Source organism: Arachis ipaensis, chromosome B4, assembly GCF_059453495.1.
Source record: "Arachis ipaensis isolate K30076 ecotype BB chromosome B4, ASM5945349v1, whole genome shotgun sequence".
Lineage (NCBI taxonomy): Eukaryota > Viridiplantae > Streptophyta > Magnoliopsida > Fabales > Fabaceae > Arachis > Arachis ipaensis.
In genome coordinates this window covers 134,036,033-134,045,683 of record NC_142439.1, presented here as the reverse complement: position 1 = coordinate 134,045,683, position 9,651 = coordinate 134,036,033, and positions in this window count along the sequence as shown.

Sequence of the window (9,651 nt, the reverse complement as noted above, 5' to 3'; positions counted from 1 at the left end):
TTGCTGGTGGCTTGGCTACGAGTGTTTACATCAGCAAGCTAGCTAAGGACGAGCGGCTGAAGCATTATGTTGACCTCAGATTCTAAGATCGTTACCCCTCAAACACCATCTGGGCTGAGGTTTTGAGCTTCTTCGACTTTCTCGGCATTCCTCTTATGGTAATTAATAATATATTTTTATTTTATGGTATCAAATACAAATTGCATGAATTATTAGTATATATTCTTGTCTTAAATGATTATTCATTTTGGCCTCAATAAAATTGGCCATGTGAATTTCTTATTTGCAGGTTTTAGCCATATTAACCTTCACATGGCCAATTTTATTGAGGCCAAAATGAATAATCATTTAAGACAATAATATATCCGAACACGGCATGCAATTTGTATCTGATACGGTAAAAATATATTATTAATTATCACAAGAGGAATGCCTAGCACACCAAAGAAGCTCAAAACCCCAATCCGAAAGGAGTTGGAGGGGTAACGATCATAGAAGCGGAGGTCAACATGGCTCTCGAGCCGCTCTTCCTTAGTTAGCTTGCGATATAAACCGTCAAAGCCAAGGCACCAGCAAGGATAAAATTTCCAGCTCCCAAAAGATTTTTGGCACCACTAAGCGCACGTGCAATGGGTCCCACAGCCAAGGACATAGTACCCATAACCAACCAACTTAGTAGAAGACCACAATTTTCATACTAGTAGCCTGTGTCGCGCACTGTATGCACTTTAATCATAGGCTTCCCACCGTATACCTCAATTCCCATCCAATCAGAGATGTACATGAAGAACATTGATCCTGTCAAGCAGTTCATTGATGTTACAGGCATCAGCGATAACATCGGCTTCCTCAGCCCCTTCATCGTCCCTAACATTTCCCAGAAATATGTAACCACCGCCCATCTATTATCTTCCTCTTTCCTCTCGCTTGACTCCTCAGGTAATACCTGTTTATCCTTGACGCAAGACAGAGCCACAGTTGTCAAAGACACTAGAAGGAGGATTGAGAAGAATAATCACCCTTTCACGTTTGCGCAGATAGGGTCGCATGCTTTTGTAATCGTGAATGGGAATATTGTCGGGAATCTCTGAAGGAACATGGCCAAGTAACCTAGCACGTTTTCCACTGCCATGAAGAATGCGAATAGCGTGTTTGCCAGTCGGATTTGCCGTTGGTCGCTGGCGGCAAGGTAACCAAGGAAGGCTCGGCAGGGGACCTGGATCAAGTTTATCGACGTGTCCAACATCCAGAACCTGATCACAAAGATGGCTATGGTGCATGGTCGAGGTTCTGTATCGGAGAGGGTGTCTCAAAAGGCGTAGCCGATGTCTGCGGAAAAGCCAATTGTCAAAAGAGCTATGGTGACGGCAACGACACCGGCAAGGATAAAAGGATGGTGCTCGAGTTTACAGGCGCACCAATTGCTGTAATAACCGAGGATGGGCTCGAGAACCAAGTTGGAAATGGGGCCACCGAGCCAGAGCAAGAGATCAATCTGAAAAGTACTCCAAAAATCTGGCAGTTGGGTATTAGCATTGATAGTTGTACAGCCAAGGCAAAGTGGATTCCGATGGCGATGGAGGCTATGATGAACAACTTCCATACTGAGCATGGCTGCGCCGGTGGTGACCCCGTTTCTGGTTGCGCCGGTGAAGATCCCCATTTCGGCTGCGCCGGTCTCATGACTATGAAGTGTAAAGATCGAGGGATGGAGGGAGTGTCTGACGGGGAGCGCGTTCGAGGGATGCGGAGAGTGCATTCGAAGGATGGAAAGTGTGCTTGAGGGAGGGAGACAGAGGTGTTGAACACACTCTCCATCCCACGAACACCTCTGTTACTTTCCGTCAAACTCAATCTCACCTCTGTCTCTCTCAGTCAAACACACTATCCTTCCCTCGAATACGTCTGTCACTTTTCGTCGAGTACACTCTCACCTTTATCTCTTTGTCAAAAACACTCTCTATCCCTCGAAGAGCTCTCTGCCTCTCTCCGTCAAACACATTTACCATCCCTTGAATGCGCTCTCCGCATCCCTCGAATGCGCTCTCCGTAAAAAAATCTTATCCATCGAATGTAACATTACGTAGTCAAGAGACCACCACAGCTGGAGTCGGGGTCAGCACTAGCGCAGCCCTAATAGTCTTCAGCAGCGGTGCAGCCAAGCCTAGTCTGGAAGCTTGTCATGGTGGCCTCTATCGCTGCCGGAATACACTTTGCCTCGTATGTATAGCTAACAATGCTAATACCCGTCTGCTAGATTTTCGAAGTAGCTGTCAGATGGATCTCATTTGTCTGGCTCGGTGGCCCCGTTTCCAACTTGGTTTTCGAGTCCATCCTTGGTTACTACAACAGCAGATGCACCTATAAACAAGGGTGACACCATCCTTTTATCCATACCAGTGTCGTTTCCTTTATCAGAGCTCTTTTGATGATTGGCTTCTCCGTAAACATCGGCTACGCCTTTTGAGACTCACTCTCCTGTAGGAAACCTCGGCCACGCATCATTGTCCTCTTTATGATTGGGTTCTGGATGTTGGACATGTCGATTAACATGATCCAAGTCCCTTGCCGAGGCTTCTTTGGTGACCTCGCCGCCAGCGACCAACGAAAAATCTGACTGGCAAACACGCTCTTCGCATTTTTTATGGCAGTTGGAAGCGTGTTGGGTTACTTTGCCACGTTCCTTCAGAGATGTTTCCATTCACGATTGCAAAAGCATGCAACCATAGATAGAGACAGATAGAGACAGAGGTGTTGAACACACTCTCCATCCCACGAACACCTCCGTTACTTTCCGTCAAACACAATCTCACCTCTGTCTCTCTCAGTCAAACACACTATCCTTCCCTCGAACACCTCTGTCACTTTTCGTCAAGCACACTCTCACCTTTATCTCTTTGTCAAAAACACTCTCTATCCTTCGAAGACCTCTCTGCCTCTCTCCGTCAAACACATTTACCATCCTTTGAATGCGCTCTCCGCATCCCTCGAACGCGCTCTCCGTAAAAAATCTTATCCTTCGAATGTAACATTACGTAGTCAAGAGACAAGCACAGCTGGAGTTGGGGTCAGCTCTAGCGCAGCCCTAATAGTATTCAGCTGTGGTGCAGCCAAGCCTAGTCTGGAAGCTGGTCATGGTGGCCTCCATCGCTGCAGAATACACTTTGCCTCGTATATATAGCTAACAATCCTAATACCCGTCTGCTAGATTTTGGAAGTAGCTGTCAGATGGATCTCATTCGTCTGGCTCGGTGGCCCTGTTTTCAACTTGATTTTCGAGCCCATCCTCGGTTACTACAACATCAGATGCACCTATAAATAAGGGTGACACCGTCCTTTTATCCATGCCAGTGTCGTTTTCCTTATCAGAGCTCTTTTGATGATTTGCTTCTCCGTAAACATCGGCTACGCCTTTTGAGACTCACTCTCCTGTACGAAACCTCGGCCACGCATCATTGTGCTCTTTATGATTGGGTTCTGGATGTTGGACATGTCGATTAACATGATCCAAGTCCCTTGCCGAGGCTTCTTTGGTGACCTTGCCGCCAGCGACCAATGAAAAATCTGACTGGCAAACACTCTCTTCGCATTTTTTATGGCAGTTGGAAGCGTGTTGGGTTACTTTGCCACGTTCCTTCAGAGATGTTTCCATTCACGATTGCAAAAGCATGCAACCATATCTGCGCAAACGTAAAAGGCGGTTTATTCTTCTCGATGCTCGTTCCAGTTTCCTTGACGTGTCGGGCTCTTTCCTGCGTCAAGGACAAGCAGGTATTACCTGAGGAGTCAAGTGAGCGGAAAGAGGAAGATGATAGATGGACGGTGGTTATATGTTTTCTTAAAATGTTAGGGACGATGAAAGGGTTAAAGAAGCCAATTTTGCCGTTGATGATAGTTACATCAATAAATTGGTTGGCGTGGTCAATGATCTTCGTGTTCATCTCTGATTGCACATCATATATATTGTGGGATAGTATGGTCATTTCTATTTCTTAATGGTAAATATTGTCAAATAAAATAGTGTAAGAAATTAGAAGAAAATGAATTTATAAGTTTAGGAAATATTAATTTATTTTTCAATAGACTAAATTATATATTGAATAACAAAAGTTATTATTGTTTCTCTTCACACTAACTAATACTCAATAATGGTATTTCGGTACACCATGTTATCAAGAAATAGTAATCGATTTAATAACTTTTGTAATGACATAAGTTTATGAATTTGAAAATTTAAAAACCATTTCATAAAATGTGAAGTTTTAACAAGTAACAATGTTGATCATATTGTTTTGACTTCAAGAATGAATACGATACCAACAAATAAAATTGTCCTAAATAAATTTTAACAAAGACAAAAGTCCATGAAAAATTAATATATTTTAAAGATAAATATAATTTTTTTCTACGAATTTTCTAACTCGGCAAGTCGAGGATTAATTCACCACATATTGATGCTTTATTTATTAAGGGTGAGATTCGAACTCCAAATACTTACTTAAGCAGACAAATGAGATAATCATTCAACCAATCCAAATTGATTAAAATAAATATTAATTATTTTTAAATTATAAAATATTTATAATAATAATTACTATATATATTTTTTATTTAAATTCAAATAAATTTTTTTTATATAATTTTATGTATACAGGAACATACACTAGTTAAATCATATTTTCAATGTTTAACTTAATGGAAGAGTATAATTTAAGGGTCTAATACATGAAAACTAGTGAAGTTCCATACTCTGCAAAGTTGTGCTTGTAGGGCTATGCCACATTTAGATTTTCTATATATGATTTAGAGTGTCACAAATTTCAACCAAAAAATGGGAAGCCATTTATGACCGAAGAATAGAAACCATTTATTTTCTCCACTCCTAATGTTTCAATGAACACACAGAAGATTTCTGTAATCTTTATCCAACAAGATAGTTTCACACAGAAACCATTTCTTCTTGTGCCATTTATTTCCATAACATCATTTATGGAAAATGTAATAAAAAGTAAAATAATAGGAGAAATAAATAAAACAAGAGTAAGCAATCAATGAGATATTTTATTTTATTTATTAAAATAATCAAAGATATACATAAATATGGTACACAAAATAATAAACATGGAACATAATTATTGTTGTTCAGGGAAATGATAAAACTGACCCAACGCAAAAATAAAACTATACTAATTCTTCTACATATATTTTTTATCATATTGAAAGTATTATTTGAAAATTTCCTTGTTATTATAATGCATGTTAATTAAAATAGAGTTTTTTTTTATTTAAATAAATTTACCAATTTAATTTAATTCAGAATACAAAAATTTACTAATTTGTATATTCAGTATCATTTTCGCAATCAATGAATGCGAAAATATTTTTTAAAAGGTAACACAAACATAATTAATGAAAACGAGATAAAATTATTTTTCTATTTTAACATTTTCTATCAACAAAAATACGCTTTTTATTTTTGTTATGGAGGTGGGATTGGGGTAGGACGGGATTATGGAACGTGTGTGAGCATTACCAGGTTGTGGTGTCAACTATCAATAAATTGGACGGTCCGAAAAGTATTGAACAAATCGGACCGTACGCATTGCATTTCAGTTCAAAAATATTTTATAATAATCAAATCGGACTCTCCGATTTAATTTTCGTATAATTTAAAAAAAAAATACAACACGGACGGTCTGATTTGCTACCTCAAAAATTTAAATTTTTTCTCCTTACAAATCGGACCGTCCGATTTGCAACTAACACTATACCACACAAATAATTCGGACCATCCGAATTGTACCTTACCAGAGCAGAAAAAACTGCCCCACATTGTAGTGTAGCATAATCCTTCTCCATACCGTAGCATAACACGCTTAAAGGTTCCATAACCAAATTAATCAGTCACAAAAATAAAACAAATCATTTTTTTTTACATTTTTGTTATCCTTGACAGCAGACGTGTGTGCATATGTGCGTGTGAGAGAGAATGAACTTTTATGGGATTGAAGTAGTGATAAGTTTTATTAATAAGATGTGCGAAAAAGATTTCTCACGGGTGAATTCGGATTTTGTATTAATGTTAAAATATATAATATTTTGAGTAATTATATATGTGCCTTTTATTTTTGTTTCTATGATATATATATATATATATATATATATATGAAATTGATATTTAAAATGACAAAATTGCTTAACATGTAGAGGTTTTGGTTGTATGATAATCCATTCACGTTAGACATACTCTAGTAAATGGTTGAAATGCACAAAATGGTTGATATTTTTTTTCCCTTTCACCACCTCATCCTCTCTTTCTCAAGCAGTTTAAAATTATTTTTTAAAAAAATACTATTTAAATCTTTATATAAAAAAATAAAAATTAACTTTTAATTAGTTAATATTAATTATTTTAAAATCTAGTGTTTATAATTTAAAAAGTAGGATTAAGAATTTATAATTTAAAATATAAAAAATATAATTGTAATATTTTTTTTTTAAACAGCAAAACTTTGCATATGAAACTTAATCTGTTGTTTATATTATTAAATTTTAGATTCTCAGTGATAAAAATTGAGTTTATAACTTTATATGATAAAAATGTTAAAAATTCATATTAACAAGAGAGCCCCACATTATTACCAATTTCATCATCTATGTTGGTCTTTTAAGAATCCAAATATTCTTTTTTCATCTAAGACAATTCCTAGTTTCATACCAAAGTCACAATTTAGTTTTTTTTTTTTTAATGTTTTATATGGTACGGTGCCTTTGAAGTGCATTTTTTATGGAATTTGGAAGTATGTGAAAATGTTCGTAGTTGAACACAAATCTTAACATAAAGGTTTATTAGTCTTTTTGTTTTTGTGAACATAAATCTAAAAGAGAAACTCAATAAAAAAAAAAATAAAAGAATAATGATAAAAGAATCTCTAATAAGCTTTACTACCAATGAAACCAACTCACTTTATTTGAGGGGCTCTGGGCACAACAGTAATAATAATGTCAACTAATTAACTATATATATCATACAAAGAAAAAGGGCATTTATTTGAATAGAAAGAGTGCAAGTATCTAACTAAATTGTTTGCTGGCTCCATTTGGGTAATTATTCTTTATTTGTTAAAAATAAAAAAGAGATAATGATTCAATAGGTTCAGCCAAAGTTAACTAAAGTTAAAACAAAGTCATAATGGCAGTGCATTAGTGTTGGAAGATAGAGAATTATGATGGAGACTAGGACCATTGATGATAAATTTCTTTATGAGATCTTTATTAATTGTTTACAATCACACAACAACTATTTCCCCAAATCCAATAATATAAATATAAAAACAAAAATGAATCGAAATTAAACAATTAACATTTATATATTCTACCCACATTCGTTGGTCTCGAATAGAATATGTTGAGAGACCGATTCCCTATTCTGCTGGTGAAATTGAAATAAACACTTTGCTAGCACATCATTTAGTAATAGAAATGTATTCTGAGAGAATAAAATATAATATTTTATTATTAATTTTATAAGTGAGACTAAAAATAAATATAAAAAATTAAAAATTAAAAATTACATTTTATACTCTTAATTTTTTTAATAATTAAGAGCTCCCTTTAATAACCTACTTATCCACGGGACAAATTTCTTTTATATACTACGCGACACACGTACCAGGTTCATGGGTAACCTGATTTTGCTCCGTCCAGGCTAGAATTTATCTTAAAATATATTTATATAAATTTTTTTTATGTATTTATTAAATTTAGTCATTAATTTTTTAATTTGAATAACTAAGATTAATTTTAACATATTACATAATATTACCAAAAAATTTAGATCCAATCAAACAAAAATTTATTCATTCTTAAAATACATTACAAGAATTTTGTTTATTTGTGACAATTTTTTTTTATTTGTGGAAGTTTATAACCCCACCAAATAATTTGTAGGAGGTTTCTAAAGTCCCACAATTTGAGGTGTTACGAGATCTTTTGTGGAGGTTTTGTATGTATTTAGTAGAGGTATTATATTAGACTTTTGTAACAGTTTAAAACTCCCATAAATTAATTTTTTAATTTAACAAAAATTAATTATTTTATAAAATTTTCAATCCTCCACAAATTCTATAATTATTTATTTATTTTTAATTTCAAACCATTCATTAATCTCATTTATTTACATACTCTCAAATTAAAAATTTATTTTTTAATATCAAAATTTAAAAATTAAACCTTTTATAACACAATTTTTTAATATAAGACATAATTCTATATATAAAAAAAATTCAATATCAATAATTTCAAACATAATTACATATGATATTGTTCTATATAATTATTACTATTTTTTTAAAAAAATATAATAAAATAACAACTTCAATATTTTAATATCATCTAATTACATAAAAATTTTAAATATTTATTCTCCGGTGTCTATTGCTATCACCTAGCATTAAAAGGAGTCGTTGGCTCACTTTCGACATCATTTACTTATATGTAAACACAAGATGTTATTAATAATTTCAGTAAAATTTAACATTAAGATAATTTGATATAAACCTAACAATTCAAATTTAAAGAGCATCTAAATCTATATTCAATATTAATAAATATTACACCATCCAAACTTATATTCCTAACAAATAAATTTATTATAAATATACATAAAAGTTTATTAAATAATGGTCCCTACACCCCTATTCCAGGTTTACGTATGCTTCTGTAATTTGACTGAGACAATATATGTTGGTTTCTTTATGTTTATGTTTATGTTTTCTTTCTTTATTTCTTAAAAATAAAAATTTTAGCTATGCATGCCTTCCGTATTTGTTAGCAGTAACCCTACCATATATATATATGATGATTAATACTAGGGTGGTCCTAACTCACCCAAATATACTAACTGCGTACCAATATGATAAAGAAGCATTATTATTATTTTTATACCCATAAAGAAAATTTACAGGGATGGACCATCCTAATAGGCTAGAGTAGTTGCAAGTTTCAAGTATGAAGCCTGTGTTGTGTTCAAAAATAGAGCTGAAACAGGGTCTTATTCCAGTATCCCCCTTCTCTATCTCCCCCATAGAGTTCTTGCTCCCTTGAAATATGTAAATCTACGTCACTGTAACACACTTCCTCTACATCTCTTTCCACAAAAAATAAAAATAAAAATAAAAATACATATATGTTATAATTAATTAAAAATATAATGATTCATATGCATGTTGGATAAAGATTACAGAAATCTTCTTTGTGTTCATTGAAACATTAGGAGTGGAGAAAATAAATGGCCTCCTATTTCTTGGTTGAAATTTGTGACACCCTAAATCATATATAGGATATCTAAATGTGGCATAGCCCTGCAATTACAACTTTGCAGAGCATGGAACTGCACTAGTTTTTATGTACTAGACCCTCAAATTGTACTCTTCCATTAAGTTAATTGAAGGGGCCTAATATAGTATTTAATATTAGACTCAATAATGCTTCTTTGCGGTATAACCTCACCTACCCTACTTTGACTTTGATGAGAAAACAAGCTATTTTTTAATTTACTTGTTTAATGACCTAAATAAAACAAACCAAAAAATAATAAATTTTTTATCACGTTCGTATATAATAAGTTAGGGGTTCAATTTTTGTACAACA